Source organism: Eptatretus burgeri, chromosome 15 (assembly GCF_056783735.1).
Source record: "Eptatretus burgeri isolate ZD-2024b chromosome 15, Ebu_testis_v1, whole genome shotgun sequence".
In the NCBI taxonomy this organism is placed as follows: domain Eukaryota; kingdom Metazoa; phylum Chordata; class Myxini; order Myxiniformes; family Myxinidae; genus Eptatretus; species Eptatretus burgeri.
In genome coordinates this window covers 41,541,322-41,561,345 of record NC_140975.1, presented here as the reverse complement: position 1 = coordinate 41,561,345, position 20,024 = coordinate 41,541,322, and the positions used below count along the sequence as shown (strand labels likewise).

At 41.8% G+C, this 20,024-nt stretch overlaps 1 protein-coding gene across 5 annotated transcripts in view; it reads right to left on the bottom strand.

Moving 5' to 3' along the window:
* Window positions 1–20,024, bottom strand: part of LOC147012031 (phosphoinositide 3-kinase regulatory subunit 5-like) — a 325,466-nt gene that overhangs the window by 241,852 nt on the left and 63,590 nt on the right. For all 5 annotated transcript variants that reach the window (XM_085858068.1, XM_085858078.1, XM_085858079.1 and 2 more), the window contains exon 4: window positions 9,733–9,885. The gene's annotated coding sequence lies outside the window, so the exon portion shown is untranslated. The remainder of the gene's footprint in view (window positions 1–9,732; window positions 9,886–20,024) is intronic.

Sequence of the window (20,024 nt, the reverse complement as noted above, 5' to 3'; positions counted from 1 at the left end):
ATTTGGATCAATAGCATGTTCCTATTTATAGACGTTTAGCACTGAAAACCCTTTTTCCTATTTTATGAGACGGCATCAAGAAAAATGGCGGCCATTTTGTTTTTCAACATGGGTAACGTACTTTTCTGAGAGAATGGGTCCTGGAGCACATGTATACCACATTTGGAGCTTGTACCATCAACCGAAAGATTCTTGTGGGATACTGACTTAATCTGCCCCACTATTTTTAACTCGGGATCACACATCAGTTCTCGGATCTGTTGCCCAACGAAAATGCCCACTTTGAGTTTAGCATCGGATTTTTCTGCGCCAAACTTCTCTGAGATATTGGAAGCCATTACCATCATGATCCAATGCCTTCAAAGTTTTTCATAAGGGTGAGAGTTAGTTAAAAATTGTAATACCAAGTGGAAAATTTTACTGAAAAATTCATAGCTTGGTCAGTTTTCATCCATTTTTAATTATTACCTCCATCACTGAAGATGAAGGAAGTTATGTTTTCACCCCTTTCTGTTTGTTTGTCTGTTTGTTTGTTTGTGTACAGGATATCTCAAAAAGTTGTGAACGAATCCGGATGAAATTTTGTGAACACGTTGGGTGTGTGACATGGACGAACCGATTCGATTTTGATGACGATCCGGATCTGATAATTATTTAAGTGATTCTTCACCATTGAAAGATAGGGCCAAACCGATGGATATGAGAATTATTTGATTTTTAAAGTGATTCTTCACTATTGAGAGATAGTGCCAAAAACGATATAATACTGTATAGCATGATATTACAGAAATGTATTGTGCCCGATATGTTCTCGTGGATCAGGCATTACGTGGCGAGGGATATACGCTCCACCGAGTGCCCTTCTAGTTTAAAGTGCATTCTAAAGCTCTTTTTACGAGAAATATTATTCCACAACAGTTGTATTGCTATAGTTGAAACCAAAGATACAAAAAAAAAATAAAAAAATAATGATCACTCAAAATCACCTACCAGGGAAAGCTACTGAAATTTGGCCACATGTATAACTCAAAATCCTGATGTGCTGAGAAAATTATGACTTCAGATTCAGAATCAGCGTACTCGACTGCGTCTAGAACATATTGTTATGGCTGTGGAAATTCGCAGAGCACCATATAGGTCCTTAGTTCAGTTATGCAGATAAGTCTGTGTTCAGATAGATTTCCCCACCGTTGTCTAATGGGAATTTTTTCGTGTGATCAGGACTGTAATCTTTGAGTGAGCCGTTTTTCTTTTGCTATCGTTAATTTGGACCAACCGCTTCACAACCACCACCTCCACCACCAACATCGCTCTTATCAACCACTTCACAACAACCACCGCCACCACCAACACCTTCACCACCACCGCATTCACACAACCACCTTAATCACAAGCACCCAACCACACCACCATCACGACCACCACACAACGCCAACCACACCACCATTACAACAACCACGATCACCTCAACCACCAACCATGATCACCTCAACCACCAACCACGCCGCCTCAACAACCACCGCGTTTTCTATCTCGGCACACGGTTGCCAGAGGCCTGGCCTTCGTCGAGGGAAAGCAGGCGGCCCCCGTTCCCCCCTCCCCCGAACGAATGGCGTCTCCGCGGTGGATTTCACCCTGCAAGGGACAAAGAGAAGAACCAAGGCAACTCCCGCGGCAGCGCGCGTCCCTAATTTGGCGGGAAAGCGCTTCCTTCTGGAAGTTTCCCGCATGTTCTGGAAGGAAGGGCAGGAGTTGAAAAGGGGCGGGGCTTGAATATAAAGCGGCGGAACGCGAGCGCTGAGAAGAAGAGTGGGAGAGTCGTCAAGTCGTCAGAGTGGTTGTGGCCGTTCGTGGCTGAGTCGTGGTTGTGGGGGCTGGCTCTCGCAGTCTCGCCCAGAGCTTGGAGTCCGTGAGTCTCGGGGGAGGCATGCTGAGGAGAGGAGAGAGCTAGAGGGAGCTCGATCGTCGCTCTGGGTCGGATCGTGGAGGACACAGGCTCATGGAGCTCACCATCCAGTCCCGTTTTCCTTTCATTTTCTTCTGGGTGTTTGTGTGTGCGTTTGTGGCGCCGTCTCTAAGTAAAACTCTATAAGTGACTGTACATAATAGATAAACGGCAGTAGATCTTTTGCATTGCTTTTGCTTGATTGATACATGACTGCTTGCGTGCTTATGTTAGTAAATAAATGTGCTTGTTTAAATGTCACCCATTCGTTGCGTCTTTTCCTTAATTGAGCTGCCATCTTGTACTCGGAATATAGTTGGTTTTTAAATAGCCGGTAAAGCGATCGGGTCCAACGGGGCTCGCGATAATACACCGCTCGGTTATCCCAAACGGAGTGAGCTGCATTAAGCGTCTCGTGTCCCAGCGGCCCCGTTGAGGTACAATCTCTCGGTAATCTACCCGCGTGATTAATTACGTATATTGGCAATTGACCTTGTAGCGCACGGGTAGAGAACGGACAAGGTTGTGGTGTGCTTAAAAACACACCCATGGCTGGTTTTCAGCGTTGATCCGGAAAGCCGTGACTGGATTGTCCGTCCGGTGGGCATACGGCCGTGATTCGGCTAAACGCGGCTGTTCGCACGCCGGCGGGCGGAGAATCTGTAACAATATGTTTCCACCCCAGTAGCAAAATCTTTGTTGTCCAGTTATCTGGAAACCCATCTCTGGTAAACGTGGAAGTTATTGTTCTTCCTGGAAATTGTTTAACCGAGCCGTTAGCTCAGCCCAGAACCATGAGGTTCTTATACAGATACTTCCTGATGATATCAGACACCAATCTCTTGGTAATCTACCCGGTAATCCTGATGTGCGCACAGCATCGGCGGCCATGTTGTTTGACAATCATTTGCAAATGTACGACACGCCAACAAATATGACGACGACTGATATGTCTGGCTAAGCCAAATCATTGGAAGGGGATGCTCAAAATACCATGTCTCCAAAGCATCTCTCATCAGCGACGTGGAAGGATGATGATTGAGAGCTCTTGGTCGGCTTTCTCCTTCCCATACATGGTCAACTACCTGGTGTATAAACCCAGACCTTCCACACTGGATGTTCTTAAAGTAGGCAAAAACCGAAAGCCAATTCATTTGTGGATGGCTCCAGAATGTGGTGGAACTTGTACTGGAGGATTACTCCTGCTTGATTATATCACACGTAAGTACCAGTTTAGTATTAAAATGGATCAAAATCACAAAGTAAAGTGTTTAAATTACTCGTGACTAAAATAATAATTATTGAACTAAATTTTACCACTTATGTTAAGTGGTGTTGAAACACAAATAAAAATGAAAACATAATTTGTTGCATTTAAAAATTGCACAAAACTCCCTTCCCATTAAAAGTTCTTTTCTAATGTCTTCCACAAATGAATACTCTGAAGTTTAAAGACAAATGAGAAAGCACCGTGAGCATAACCCTTACAATGAAACATCAATGTATGTGAAAAAGGAGCTCGGTCTCAGCGTGCGTCCTTCCATCCCTCCCTCCGTCCATCTGGCGGTGTGACTTTATGTCTATTATTTACGTGTTGTTGCAATGTACCTTTCGACCCTTGAGACTGCTGAGACCCCTTAGACCTTTGAAGACCTCAAAGACTGAGAACCCTTAAGACCCAAAACATCCAAAGACCCCCAAAAGACCACAAAGTCCCAAAAGGCCACAAAGACCCCAAAAGTCCTGAAGACACAAAAGACCCCAAAGACCCCAAAAAACCAAAAGACCCCAAGGATACAAAAGACCCTCAACACTCTCAAGACTCCCAAAGACCCTAAAGACACCAAAAGACCCAGAAGACCCCAAAGTCCCAAAACCCCAGAGACCCCAAAAAACCCCAAGGACCCAAAAAGAACCGAAGATCAAAAAGTCCCAAAAGACCCCAAAGACCACAAAAGACCCTAAAAACCCTTGAGACCCCTTCGACCTTAACACCATTTTGACTCCTTACACCCTTCAGACAGATTAGACAGCTTGGACCATTGACCACTTCAACCACTTGGACCTTCTTATATCACAAATGAAATTTCAAATAAATATAATAAATATATCACCAATATTACAAATAAATTTGTATAAAAGAAATGTTTGTATTATGATTGTTGTTAATCATGCCACACCATATATCATAGACTAAAAACCGTCAAAGGAAACATAAAAACAATAGGAAAATAGCTTGAACATACTGCGATCACAAGTGCTGAGTGCATGACAACAGGATGTAGTTGTCATACAAGCTCTCTGTCGCTACATCTCTACTACCTCACTGCAGACATGTATGGGATAGGATGAGTATATCTGCATTTTGGTGTCCTGAGATGAGTAAGTCTAATGACGTTCAGAAATTTAGCTTCTGCCGGATCGAGCATTTCAAGATGGGATGTGGACATCATGGTCCAAAGTGGAGAGTGATGTTGCATTGGGTAGGAATTCCTGGTAAGGTCAGAGGCACCAAAGCAAAACGTGACTTGGTGAAGCCAACTTGAGAATGTGGTATGACCAGCAGACCAGGGCAAGTGAAAATTCTTTTTAAAGTGGCACTCTCAGGTTTCGTGGGTTTTTTTGGGGGTGGGGTTGTATACAAAGTCAATGCTTGTGGAAGAGTGAAAACACTGAATGGATCACAATGCGACATAACAAAGGGGACAGTTGAAAAAGGAAGAAAACACCAACAGCAGGGTTGAAGGATAAAGAATAGGTAGACTTGGCCAAATATGGGAAATGGGGAGAGAGAAGGATCAGAGAATATGCATGGGGTGGACAAGATGGACAGAGAAGGAAACCCTCAGGAAAGAAAAACTGCAAATTTGGAAGTTGCGCTTGGGGATTGGTTGGGTGTGGGGGTGGTCGATGGGGGTATAAAAGATCATGGCTTTGGATGGGGGATGATCTGAGATGCTGGTGAACAGCTGTTTTGAAGACCTGGAGGGAAGAATGAGATTGAAGAGAGTGTGGAAGTTGATATTCATGTGTCATAAAATGTGACCTGTTTCGGCATTCGTGCCTCATGTATTCGCATTTTTTTTCCAACACATCAGTGCTGGTCTCCTATATCCACCTGGGAAATTGGAAATCAGCCAACATCACAGCATGACATAAAAAGGTGCAAAAATTGATCCCCTTAACTACAGCCCAATTCACTTACTGCACTTCCAATAATTATCATCAAGGTCATGGAATCTATCACCGCAATTGACAAAAAATCATTACTTTTTCTCCAACAGCCTCATCTCAGATCATCAATTCAGATTCAGACCTGGTCACTCAACCTTGGACATGCTGCTTCAACTCTCACAATAACGGTGGAGGTCCTCAATATCAGATATGAGCTCAAGGCCGTCTCTCTGGACATATCTCGAGCTTTTGATACAGTGTGGCATCCCGCTTTGCTCTCCAAGCTGTCTGCCTGTGGACTCCAAGGCCAACTCCACTCTTGGATTCCTGACTTCCTCCACTCTCATAGACGTGTGGCTCTCAACGGAACCCTTTCATCTCCTCTCCCTGTCAAGGCTGGGTACCCCAAGGCAGTGTTCTTGGCCCCATATTATTCCTAATCTTCATCAATGGTCCCATTGACTCTGGAAAATTGTCATCTCTCTTTTTTTTTTGTACACCAAGCCGAGGCTGGTATAAGAGCTAATGACTCCACTCTCTGCCATGACATCTCTCATCCTTCTGAAAGACAGGTGGCAGCCTCTTTCCTCTCCTCAGACCTTGACAAAGTTGGCGAAGACAACTGTTGCTGATCACTCTGCAGCCATGGTGATGCAGTAATGGGAGAAGAAAGATTGAGGAAACTGCTCTATATTGGGGTAGGGACTGAAGGCAGTCAGTAAATGACCTGTCACCCATAATATGAACTGCCCAAGAATGCACCGCATAAGAACAGGACTATTTAGTTAAATCAGACTGTGCTGCGGGACAAACCCAAACCAAACTGGTCATTGAAGAGCATGTCAACAAATGAGCTATCCTACAAATTGATTTGTCATTTTAGATCATCATGCAATGAACAAATTACCATTACACATTACATCTCCAAGTGTGGCATGCAAATAATATGCTTTAGTTAAGTCATACAACGAGGAACATTGTCAATCTCTTACTACCATGAAACCAATCTTGGGTAAAACTGCCTTTCAGGTTATAATTACCTGACTAGAGAGTTGGAAGGGTGGCTAATGAGGCAAGGAGATCAATCCTACAACTGGCTCATGGATGGAATATATAATTTGGTCTTGACACCTGGATCCTTGAAATGCAGTCCCTCTCTACGCACAATGCAGAGCTTCTTGTTTGTGATATACCAGATGGAATTGTATAAAGAATAAAGCCTAAGACCAGAAGGCTCAATGGCAAGCATTATGTCGTTGAGCTATCATCCTCCACCACTCATTTAGATTTACTGATATTTTCATGAGACGTGAAGATGTAGAATGGTTGATCTCTTTTCGCGTTGGAGGACAGAAGTCACTGTCCATTTTTATTGTTTACCCACATTTCCATCCCATCCCCAAACAGCCTGTTGAATGCCACGCAACGCTGCGCCTTCCTTTTCCACTTAGCCAGTGGAGAGGTGTTGGCAGCAGGTGTGTTGATCGGAGTTGGAGCCTTGCTGTGCTCGGGAGACTGCAACCCGACGAGGGTGACGGGATGAAAGAACAGAACAAAGAGTCAACGTGTTCACACCTGACTCACTCAGAAAGCAATGCACCCTTCAATGCGACTTTGGCTCGGGATGAGACAACCGTTTGACTGAGGAGCCGCAATGGAGGGGAGGTTAACGTAATCACCATTCAGAGCGAGCCATGGTATGTAGCTAAAAAAAAAAAAACAATAAAATGGGGTCATTGAGGTCATCCTAATCCAGGGACAGTTACAAAGAAACTGCATCACTTGAGGCCTTTCTTGAAATACACAACCCGTGCATGGGTTCTGACAGCAGAGCACTATAACTGCTGTTTAATTAGCATGGCCTTGCAGCTTGACTCGCTACCATAAACGTCCGATATGACCACCATGAACTCGTTTACAGCTTGGCTCGTCGGGAATTGGTCTTCGGCCGAGGCGCATGTCTGGTGCGAGGCTGCCAATTTATAGTTGGTCCTTAATTAAGTGGCTCACCAAAACAGCGGGGTTGAAACCTTGGCTCGGTTGCTTGCCGTTAACGTAATGGTTGTTGTTATTTCGTTTCAGTGAAACCACATTAAATACCCCAAATGACATCTCGTGATATTCTGTTTTTTTCACGCCGTTGTCCTGATGGTGAGAATTTAATATGTACCACATTTTGATATTGAAGACTTCACAAGGCACAGCTTTCGAGTCGTTGCTTTGAGCGCATTTCAAAAGCGAAAGCAGATCCACCTTTGTTTGAAAAAAAAAAACATTTCTTTATTTATTCTCATATTAACTGAATTCCTTTCTGGAGGATTAGAAGCCAAGTGAAAATTTGAGCCTCAAGGAACAGGTTTTTTTTGTTTTTTTTTTGGATGCAGCCTGCGACTGGTTTGCATCATCATTGCTGGGAGTGTGGCTGTGCCACTGATGCAGTGTCCCCTGTTTCCTGGAAGCTGGTACTCATTTTGTCGACCTCAGAAGGATGACAGGCTGAGTTAACCCACCTGTTCTTATTTAACGAGTCGACTGGGACTCGAGCTCAAGACCCTCATATCTTAAGGCAGCCACCTTAACCATTAAAGGAACACCAGGCTTAAAGAACAAGTAACAAGAGTTCTCAAGAATTTCCATCTAGAACATTGGTGTCTCTGTAACCTGTGTACCACATCCCTCCAGCAGGGGGCAAAAGAGTGCAAGTGAGACGACTTCATAGTACTTTGGTCATAGGTTCAGTAGATGCCAAGTGAGAAATGTAATTTTGTAGAAAAAAATGTAAAAATTTGTACATGAAATATTTTAATATTTCTATCACTGTACAAGCTTCAAGTCACAATGTGGCTTGAACATGGGAATATAGCAGAAGTGTCATCAATTGCGTGCGAGTACATTTTTCAAACGTTAAAAAATGGTTTAATACCTAATAATGATTATTAAAAAAATGAAAGAAGCATAAAAATACCAGCAAGTGGGACATCCCATAATACGTAAAGCTCTTCTGGGGTCTACAGTGGGTGTTTTGGGAGTGAAGGCAGTGGGAATCGAAGGGTATGTGATGGAGTGCATACCTCTGAAAGACTGAACAGTTCAGTTAGTATCCTGCTGACAGGCCGGATTTTCTGGCCTGAACCAAAATCGAATTTTCTCATCAAACCAACTCATCTACTAAGTTTTGTCCAAATCCGCCCAGAACGTTTTGAGACATTGTGCCATATATAATTTTTGGCTGATTTATCAATGGTGAAGAATCATTTATAAAAAAAAAAATTCTCGTATATGGATCCGGATCTGGATCTTCAACAAAATCGAATCATTTCATCCTTGCCACAAACCCAACCAGCCCACCAAATTTTGGCCGAATCCATCCAGAACGTTTTGAGATATCATCATTCTTCTATATATTACTAAACTCTCATCTTGTGTGTGTATGTATATATATATATATATATATATATATATATATATATATATATATATATATATATATATATATATATATATATATATATATATATATATCTATGTATGTATGTATGTATGTATGTTCTCGAAATACAGCCAAAACGGTACACGATAGTGCAAAAATTTCAGGGCCACCTTACTCACCATTCTCCTGCGGTGTGCAGCATCAAGTTTCCTTCAAATCGGGCAACGAAAAAAATTATTAAAAAATAAATTCCCGATTCAGTCAAGTACTCTTCGGGATTATTTGATCAATTTAAACAACCTCAGCGATATAGTTCGCTGGAGCTATCTTTTTTTTTCATTAAATGATTTTTTTTCATCAACCGCTGGCTGTCACAGCGGGAACCCAACGGGTTCACGGGTAATCTAGTGCTATATATAGTTTTTAGCCCGTCACTCAATGGTGAAGAATCACTTTTAAAAATAAATAATTCAATGACCTGGATCAGGATAGTCACCAAAATCCAATCATTTCATCCTTGTCACACAGCCAACCAGCACACCAAATTTCGGCTGAATCCGTCCAGAACGTTTTGAGATATCGTGCACACAAACAAACAAATCAACAGGGGTGAAAACACAACCTCCGTCCACCTTGGGTGAGCGGAGGTAATGAGAGGTTCGCTGAATGCATAGTACCCACGAGGCGGATTACGAATTGTATGTTCTTAAGAGGCCCAGGGGATAGCCTGTAGGAGAATTCATTCTGTAAACTAGAGACGTGCCAACCTTTCTTCTCTATCCCCCTCTAATGATTTGATTAAATGAGCAAGCACGACCCTGGGTTAAAGCAAAATTGAAATTAAGCATTAAACGGAGGGCACAAGGAAATGGGTGAAAAAGGAGGGGTGAGTATGTGGGTGGATGGTCATCTCCACACAACTTCCCAAGAGCTGATGCATTTGTTTGGGTTTAGGGTTCTGCTTTTACCATGTGGCTTCAAAGGTCTCAGGAAGCACTTCAAGAAATGCAGCACAAGATTAAAACTCAAACTCAAGTGTCCATAACATGAGCCGATCGGAGCATCAGCTTTGGCTACATTGGGCTGGTGGGCACACAAGCCAGTCATAGTTTAATGCAGATCTGTGTGTTTAATAAATATTTCCATAAAGGTACAAATAAACGACCTGAGGTTGTGGACTTACTTAAGGTCGTGGGATGATGTCAAGCATTTCAAGATGTTCTCACCCCGTCCTCTTTTGTCTGTGATGTAAATTGTGGAACTGGCAACAGAGGTGGTGCAGCCTCACTCGTAATCTGATGCTCACCAGCTGAGTGATTTCGACAGAGACGAAAGCCTGGGGAGGCAGAAAGCAATAATCAATGCGGATACGAGTGAAAAAATCTCTACGGATGACGAGGCAAAGAATTACAGTATATATATATATATATATATATATATATATATATATATATATATATATATATATATATATATATATATATATATATATATATATATATATATATATATATATAGATATATAGATAGATATAGATATAGATATAGATATAGATATATATATATATATATATATATATATATATATATATATATATATATATATATATATATATATATATATATATATATATATATATATACAGGGGGCTGCAAAAGTAGGTATACAGTAAGAAGTATACCAGCATATCATTACTGTATACTTACTTTTGCAGCCATACATATACATATATATACATATACACATACATATATATATATATATATATATACATATATATACATATACATATATATATATATATATACATATACATTTATATATATATATATATATATATATACATACATATATATATATATATATATATATACATATATATATATATATATATACATATATATATATATATATATATATATATATATACATACATATATATACATATATATACATATATATACATACATATATATATATATACATACATATATATATATATATATATACATACATATATATATATATATACATATATATATATATATATATATACATACATATATATATATACATACATATATATATATATACATACATATATATATATATATATATATATATATATATATATATACATATATATATATATATATATATATATATATATATATATATATATATACATACATACATACATATATATATATATATATATATATATATATATATATATATATACATATATATATATATATATATATATATATATATACATATATACATATATATATATATATATATATATATATATATATATATATATATATATATATATATATATATATATATATATATATATATATATATACATATACACTTATATCCAAGAGGAAACAAATCATGACAAAGTACAATAACTACATATTTTAAAAAACGATAAAAGGTGATTGTACAGAAGTGACAACAAAAACAACATAACACAGGATACAAATGTAACTGAAAACCCCACATTGTGCAAAGAGGGTTTATTTTCCACCATCTTTTGTTTTTATTTCAACATTTAATGCTGCACTTTCATTCAATCCGAATGTCTTTCATAACAAGCTGTCTATACTCACAGCCAAGTGAGGAATTGAGGTCAATGGGTCAAAACTTGTGAAAAATGGCAATCGTGCCAAAATGGGACGTGTGTGTAAAAAAGGTACACGACATGGCCAAACGTATGTGGACACCTGCTCGTTCAACATCTCATTCCAAAATCATGGGCATTACTATGTAGTTGGTCACTCCTTTGCTGATATAACAGCCTCCACTCTTCTGGGAAGATTTCCACTTGATGTTGGAACATTGCTGCGGCGATTTGCTTCCATTCAGCCACAAGAGCATTCGTGAGGTCGGGCAATGATGTTGGGCGATTAGGTCTGGCTCGCAGTAAGCGTTTCAATTCATCCCAAAAGTGTTTGATGGGGTTGAGGACAGGGCTCTGTGCAGACCAGTCAGGTTCTTCCACACCGATCTCAACAAACCATTTCTGTATGGACCTCACTTTGTGCATGGCGGCATTGTCATGATGAAACGGGAAAAGGCCTTCCCCAAACTGTAGCCATAAAGTTGGAAGCACAGAATCGTCTCGAATGTCATTGTATGCTGTAAGGTTACGATTGCCTTTCACTGGAACTAGGGGGCCAAGCCCGAACCATGAAAAACAGCCCCAGACCATTATTCCTCCTCCAGCAAACTTTGCAGTTGGCACTAGGCATTCGGGTAGGTAGCATTCTCCTGGCATCTGCCAAACCCAGATTCTTCCATCGGACAGCCAGATGGTGAAGCGTGATTCATCACTCCAGAGAATGCATTTCTACTGCTCCAGTGTCCAATGGTGATGAGCCTTACACCACTACAGCCCACGCTCGACGCTTGGCATTGCGCATGGTGATTTTGGCTTGTGTGCGGCTGCTCGGCCATGGAAACCCATTTCATGAAGCTCTTGATGAACAGTGCTTGTGCTGACGTTGCATTTTGGAACTTGGTAGTGAGTGTTGCAACCGACGACAGACGATTTTTCCGTGCTATGCGTTTCAGCACTCGGCGGTGGTTCTGTGAGCTTGGGTGGCCGACCACTTCACGGCTGAGCTGTTGTTGCTCCGAGACGTTTCCACTTCACAATAACAGCACTTACAGTTGACCGGGGCAGCTCGAGCAGGGCAGAAATTTTATGAACTGACTTGGTGGAAAGGTGGCATCCTATGACGGTGCCACGTTGAAAGTCACTGAGCTCTTCAGTCCGGCCCATTCCACTGCCAACGTTTGTTTATGGAGATTACATGGCTGTGTGGTTGATTTTATGCACCCGTTAGTAATGGGTGTGGCTGAAATAGCCGAATCTACTAATTAGAAGGGGTGTCCGCATACTTTTGGCCATGTAGTGCATGTGTGGGATTACACACATCTGTTTTGAAGAATAAAATTATCACTGAAAAGCAAATAAAAGTAAGAATCTTCCTCTTCTTATTATTCCTGTCCTTCAACTGATCATTCTGCATGAATGATGGATACACTCATGAACACTAATTATATATTGTGCTGGTTTGTCAAATGCCTCTACCCTGAATCAGACTTTTACCTCTGCCACGGTTGGTGGACGGAGGTTATGTTTTCACCCTTGTGTGTCTCACGTTTGTTTGTCTGTCTGTTTGTGAGCAGGACATCTGAAGAAGTTGTGGAGGGATTCTGACGAAACTTGGCGGACAAGTTGGGTGTGTGACAAGGATGAATTTATTTGATTTTGGGGAAGCTCCGGGTCTGAATATGAGAATTTTTAAAAATTACTCGTGATTCTTCACCATCGAGAGATGGGGCCAAAAACGATATATAGCATGATATTTCAAAAAGTTGTGCATGGGTTATGACGAAACGAGGTGAACGAGTTGGGAAGGTGACAAGAACAAACCGATTCGATTTTGGTTCAGGTCCGGATCCAGATGCAGGGTGTTCAGCCTCGCGGAGGTATGTGCTCCACCGAGTGCTGTTCTTGTCTTTACCTCGCCACCGAAGGGAGGCGGAGGTTATGTTTTCACTCCTGTCTGTCTGTTTGTTACTTGACGAAATAATTTTGCCATATATATTTGTCTGTTGTGTCTGTCTGTCTGTCTGTTTGTCACGTGATTTTTGTCCAGAGTTTTCAAGCAATCGTTCTGAATTTTTTTGTGTTTGTAGGTGACCGGCCAAGGACAGCAATGCTTCATTTTGGTCAGGATCCGGATGTGAAACTGGATACTAGATTTTTAACCATATGAGTGATCGGGCTAAAACATATATATATATATATATATATATATATATATATATATATATATATACATATATATATATATATATATATATATATATATATATATATATATATATATATATATATATATATATAACAGCATCTGAAAAAGTTGTGGACGGATTAGATTCTGGTGAAGGTGCGGATCTTCTACATTTAATTTTTGTCTTTACCCTTCATTATCTTAAATACCTCCATCAGATCCTCTCATCATAACCTCCTTTCCAACGTAGAGATTGGTGGGTTTGTTTGATAAATCTTCCGGAACAACAGGATGAGACTGTAAGATTTACCAGCATTGAAACACGCATTGCAATTGCCAGACCAGCATCTAATCATTTCCAGATCAGCAGAGAGCGATAGAGCTGCTGTCTGCCTGTCAGTAGGATGGGGGTACTGTACGACACAATGCGGAGTAGTCCACTAAAAGTGAGAGAGGGTTTCCAGGGAATTGTATATCAGGTCATTTATACAGATGAGGAACAAGATTGGGCTCAACACACTGCCTTAGGGAACTCCGGCCTCCACTGGGAGAGGAGATGAGAGGGTTCCATTGAAAACAACACTGACTATGCGAGTAGAGGAAGTCAGAAAACCTGGTATGAATGTGGCTTTAAATGCTGAAGGTAGTGAGCTTGGCAAGCAGAACAGGATGCCAGAATGTGTCGAATGCCCGAGATAGGTTCTAACGTTTTGTTGGAAATTTGGGGCCTCCAATCAATTCTATAAAATACCTAAGACCAACAAACCTAAAACAGACAAAATATGACAACTCTATACCTAAAACGATCATCTGGGATCGAAAAATACAGAGATTAGTGAAAAATGAATATACAAAGTGAACTTTCTGCAAGAAAGCAAACAGGCACACATATGATAAGGACAAACAGAGACGAAGATTGCATAAAAGTGATCAAAAAAGCAACAGCTGGGTGTGTGAACACAATGGCAGAACGATGGACTCACAGAGACATGGCCAGGCAGATAAATGAGGCAAGAGCCAGAGAATTCACATAAGCACAACACCCCCCTCACATCCTTGGGTCAATAAGTATTTATCGTGCTTTACAATTGCTTCTGGTTCTCCTTCTCGGTAAACCTCCGCGCCCCCTGCCCCTTCCCACCGTGGCTCCGACGACAGCAATTCCAGGACTCTCGATTGAATCCCTTTGGAACTCTTGCAGCATTTTCCTTTAATCCCAGCACCGCTGTCATTCGATGACCCACATGGCCCTGCTTTTCACCTCAACACCGATTTATTGACCCTTGGGGGGCATAAGCATCCTATTTTTTTTTCCTGTCTTGTCATTGCAATTTAGGCTGGAGTCACCTTGGTTCGTCCGCACAATACGACTTTTGAAGTGCTGTATCTTCATCACCGCCTCAATACCTCTTCAATCTTCAGGATAGCTCCTGCTTCTTTCACAGACATTGCCTTCAGACATTATCTCCAAAGTTTAAACTTTCTGCCATGTTGACTTCATCGTTGTCATTTTCACTCTTACATTTCACCCATTTGCTTCACAAGTCTGACAACTTCACAAGTTCCCACCTCTAAACTTTACATTTCTCAATTCTCACCTCCTGGTACAACAATATCCAAACTGTGCATTCTGTGGCTCGCTTTCTAGAAAGATAACGAAATGGTGAGAGGGAGATGTAGCTTTTTTTTGATTTATTAACTTTTTCTCCACCTGTATTATAAAAACAAGCAAAACACATTTGGAGGGCCAGCGACATAATACCGGCTCTTGAATTTTCATTTTAAAAGGCTTTTCGAACCCGATGTTGAATCAATCATCCAAAAAAAAAAAAAACATAAACCCAGGCTACACACCAAGCCATTAGCGCTGCAAGCTTGTGTTCTGGGCAGGGTAATTACTGCTGAGTGCTATGAATGCTGTTCTTGCCACGAGTAAAACGCCATTCATGTTGAGCTGCTATTTCACTGGCCTTTGTGACTCCAAGAAGCATGGCCCATTGGGAGAAACAGGATTTAAAACATGTCCAGAATCGCGCGTTATAATTAGCCGCCTGCAGCCAGGAACGACTCCGAATTGGTGTTCACCTGCGTATGCTCAGCAGATCTGCTGGAATTCTGGGTTAGCTCTATTAGCATATTTTGTTTGGCGTCATCTCAGAAAGGAAAGTCCTCACCCGGTAATGAAGGGTACAAGGATTATTCCCACCCCACGATTGGATAACCAACAAAGCCAGGGAAGGGGTTGGCCAGACTTGTATACATCTGGAATAAGAGTATATTATTATTGTTGGTGACGTATAACAGCAGAGAAAACATGAATGTACCCCCTGGTTTAGTATACTTACACAAACAGCAATAACTAATGTCAAACTGATCAAGGAAAGAAGTGGGAAATCTGGGGTGTGTTCAGTTACCAAGTTTCTTGTAGAGCTCTTGCCAAGTGGCTTAAACACTCAAGGAAGCACTCCATTCAAACCCGTTGATAAGAAACGGCTGGCTTAGCATGCGCTGGCTATTTGCTTGGTAACTGAACACACCCCTGATGTTAAGGGGAGGAGTTAAGCAGGCCGAGAGACTGATAAAATGGATCAGTTACGACGTGAGGGTAAGAGGAGGCAGCAATAAGGAGAGAAAGACCAGAAAGGAGAAGGTTCAAAATGAGAATTTTTTTCAAAATTGGTATGACTGAATGCACGAGCAATTAATGCCACTAATTACCCAGGCGGGTCATAAGGATGAAAATGAGACAGATCTGTCATTCATAGATACAGCCCAGGAAATAACTCAAAGCAATCACCGCAGTGTGGCTCTCCCATTGTCTCCAGTGCTACTTAAACTATGATAAGGTCTGTATTTGGCCATGAGGTGATAAGCCTTGTAATAATAATTTCTGAATTGATGAAGCCATAAGCAACTGTAAATTAATGTTAACGTAAGGTTTTACAATACTTGATAATATGTACGATAAGTTGCTGAACTGCATCTCTTTTTCTGTTCCGTCTGTCTCAATCTCTATATCTCTATCTTTCTTCCTTATTCGAAAGACAACCCGGTGAACGGTCAATGACTTGGTCCTGGGGTTCTCGATAAACAGAAAAGCACGTAACTCGGAGCCAAACAATTTTATTGGAGAAAACCATCATCCAACACTAACAACATGGAGACTAAAAACTTGTTGTGAAAGGTTGGCCTGCACATTCTTTGAAAGGGACACTCTCATGCCATGCTGCACTGAGAGACGGGCACGGCACCTGCTTTTATTGTTACACAATGGGGAAAATGCCTGCTCACAGAGGGAGGTAGAAGGGAACACCAGAAGGCTTTTCATGCAATCCTTTGCCAGAGCTGGGTACAACGTAGCTATTGTTGACCAAAAGCTTCTCAATAACGGACTCTCAAAAGCATCTCTGGCAGTGGAGTCGATGACCTGGTCGACAAATTTGTCCTGCAATTCATCTGCAAGGATGGGCCTGCAAAGATTTGTGAAATGATTTGGACGAAATTTGTTGTACACGTTGGGTATGAGATAAGGACGAATTTTTCGATTTTTGTGAACATCCAAATCTCGGATCCGTCTTGAGCAGATTTTGAATGAGTTGGCAATCCAAGTCGCTGAGGTCTGGGAAATAGTAATGCAACTCCAGACTGAGGGAAAGGAGGTGATCCTGGATGAGGACTTCGATCTCATCCACTTGCTCTTCACGGAGGGCTGGCAAGATGTCAGTGGCATTGTCAAAGGCATTGAAGAGGCCCGCTTTGACTTTTTCTTGCCATAGCTGCAGCTTCATCAGAAAAGCTTGAACTCTGTCGGCTTAGTCAAGTACAGTAGTCTAGGGCCGTTGGAGTGAATTGTTGAGTGTGTTGAGGCAAGAAAATATGTCGTTGAGGTAAGCCAGCTTGGTGATTCACCTGTCGTCTGGCAGTTTGTCTATGAACTGCTTGCATTTTCCCTTCTCACTCCTGTTGAAGAATTATTTTAACTTTACCGTCAGTTCCATGACTCGTTCCAAGACATCTTACCTCCACGTGGAAAAGGAGCGACTGTTCCTCGGTGTTTAAGTCTTGACATTGGAGGCGGAACATCCTCATGTTCAAAGCATCAGATTTGATGAAGATCACCATGGTCACGACATCTTCAAGTACAGTTTTGAGCATTGGAGGCAGAGTCTTTACGGCTAATGCATAGCAGTGAATCATGCAGTATAGCTTGCTTGCATTGTAGTTAGCCACTTTCACCAGCACTTGGCATCCAGAATAACATCACAGCATTGCAGGGGCTCAATATGTTGTACATCCCACAACATGTCCCCACGAGAGCCGCTCTTGTTCAAAGAAGTTTGATACTCCCTCAAAGATATATTCTCCCTTCGTCGTGGATTCCAAAATGTGATAAAATAAGAACACTTCCTTGAAGTCCGAGTCCTTTATGCACCGTGTGTAGACCAGTAGCTGATTACAGCGAGAAATGTCGGTTGACTCCTCAAGTTGAATCTGTCTTGAGCAGATTGCAGCTTGATGCACTCTCTCCCAAGATGAAAGGAACAATATCCTTGCAGCTTGGCAGCACCAGAGTTTCAGCGATTGTGTGCGGCTTCTTTTCTTGTCCAACTCTCTGAGCAACCATATACGAAGCAGGGAGACGAGCTTCGTTTTGCCGATTGACCTGACCACCATGGTCAAACCGAGCACATTTCAGAATGAGTTCCTCCCGCTTGAAGTAGGACGGTTCTTTGTCAGCAAGTTTGGGATGTCAGCTGGAGAAATGTCTTCTGAGAAGGCTCAGCTTCATGCATCCTTCAGACAACACTTTGTGACATATGACGCATGGTGGAAAATCTTTGTCTTGCTTGTTCAGTACTGTAAAGCCGAAGTTGATGGCACACTCACGATATATATATATATATATATATATATATATATATATATATATATATATATATATATATATATATATATATATATATATATATATATATATATATATATATATATATATATATATATATATATATATATATAGCCTGGTGTTGGCGCAGTGGTTAGGGCAGCGGCTTGGGATCCAAGAGGTCCTGAGTTCAAGCCCCGTTGAGCCACTGAATTAATACACCAGGGGGTTGACTCAGCCTGTCATCCTTCCGAGGTCGGCGAAATGAGTACCAGTATACTGGGCCGGTGTATACCCCGGTTAAAAGAGGTGTACCATATCCCTGTGTCGTAAGACGTGACCAGGGTTGCGTCAGGAAGGGCATCCGGCGTAAAACATGTGCCAAATCACTATGCGGATCATAATGGATGATCCGCTGTGGCGACCCCTAACGGGAGCAGCCGAAAGAAGAAGAAGAAGATATATATATATATATATATATATATATATATATATATATATATATATATATACATATATTGTTGCAGATCTGGAAACCATGTGCATTCAACATACAGATGTCCCAAAAGTCAGTTATGTCATTAAGTATATGTGTAGTCAGATCCGTTTCCTTTTGTCTAGTGGGAGAATTAAAAGCGTGCACTGCGATTTCTTTTAGTTAGGTTATTACATCTAACCAGCCATCGAACAACCATCCCATCTGCATGACCCCTTGGCCCATCACGATCCACCACCAACCAGCTGCCTTCTCACACCCTGACGTGCCAAGGCAAGATCTCGCGGTTCCGGTTTCTCGGCTCCCACAAACATTGTGACTCTTTCACGACGACCTTTGCAACATTGATACTGTTGCTCGACAAGTACGAACCCACGTGGAAGAGTGGGTGAGGTTTCCCGGCAGGGGCCGAAACCCCACCAAGGAAGGGAGAGTCCATGGGAGCCTGCCCAATCAGGGCGGGGAGTGAGGTCTGTTCGAGCGAGCCCCGCCCCGTTGAGGGAGGTCCATAAATTCCCGAGCACTCTCCGAGGCGGTGGATTTTTGGGGGTTGCTACGAAGGGGTTGTTACAAAGGGGTTGTTAGGAAGGTTGTTCGGAGGTTTTCGACAGGGTTGTTGTTGAGCGTGCAGTTCTTTTTAAGCGGAGGGTTGAGCAGACGGTGTGACGGCGGCGAACGTGTCTCTGCTGGACCTCTACAAGGAAAGGAAAGAGCGACCCTGACCCCCCTCTGTGGACTCCGCTATTCACCACCCGAGCTCCGCCACGAACCACGAGTCCCATACGTGTGACTGGGGACCAAACCAACGACCTGTTTCAGGTGCCGCATCGCGGAGCACCCCCTTCCTCCGACGGTCAGGTACCCAGCTGGACTCTGACCCCCAGCTTGTCTCTCTCCTCGGCTGCAAGGGTCCAATAAAGAACTCTGGGTTTATTTTCATCTGTGTGTGTGTCTGCGTGTGGGCCTGTCTTTAAGTAGAACTGAATGTGTTTTTTGAGCATTGTAAATATTCCTTGCTTGCATATTCGTGTTAAGTCTTGCTTTGTGTCTTCATTTACTGTAAATAAATCATCACTGACATGTTCCCAGTCAATTTCCGTCCCTTCTTGCATTGGTCCAGCATGGTTCGGATCTGAGTTTAAGCGGGGTTTTATCCCCGGTAATCGGACAATTGTAGCCGGGACGTCCTGGGCAGGCCCGCTCGACTGCATCCGAGCCGGAAAGGTGGGTGGCAGAATGGTAGTCGGTAGGTGTAATTTTACTGCTGCCGGTAGAG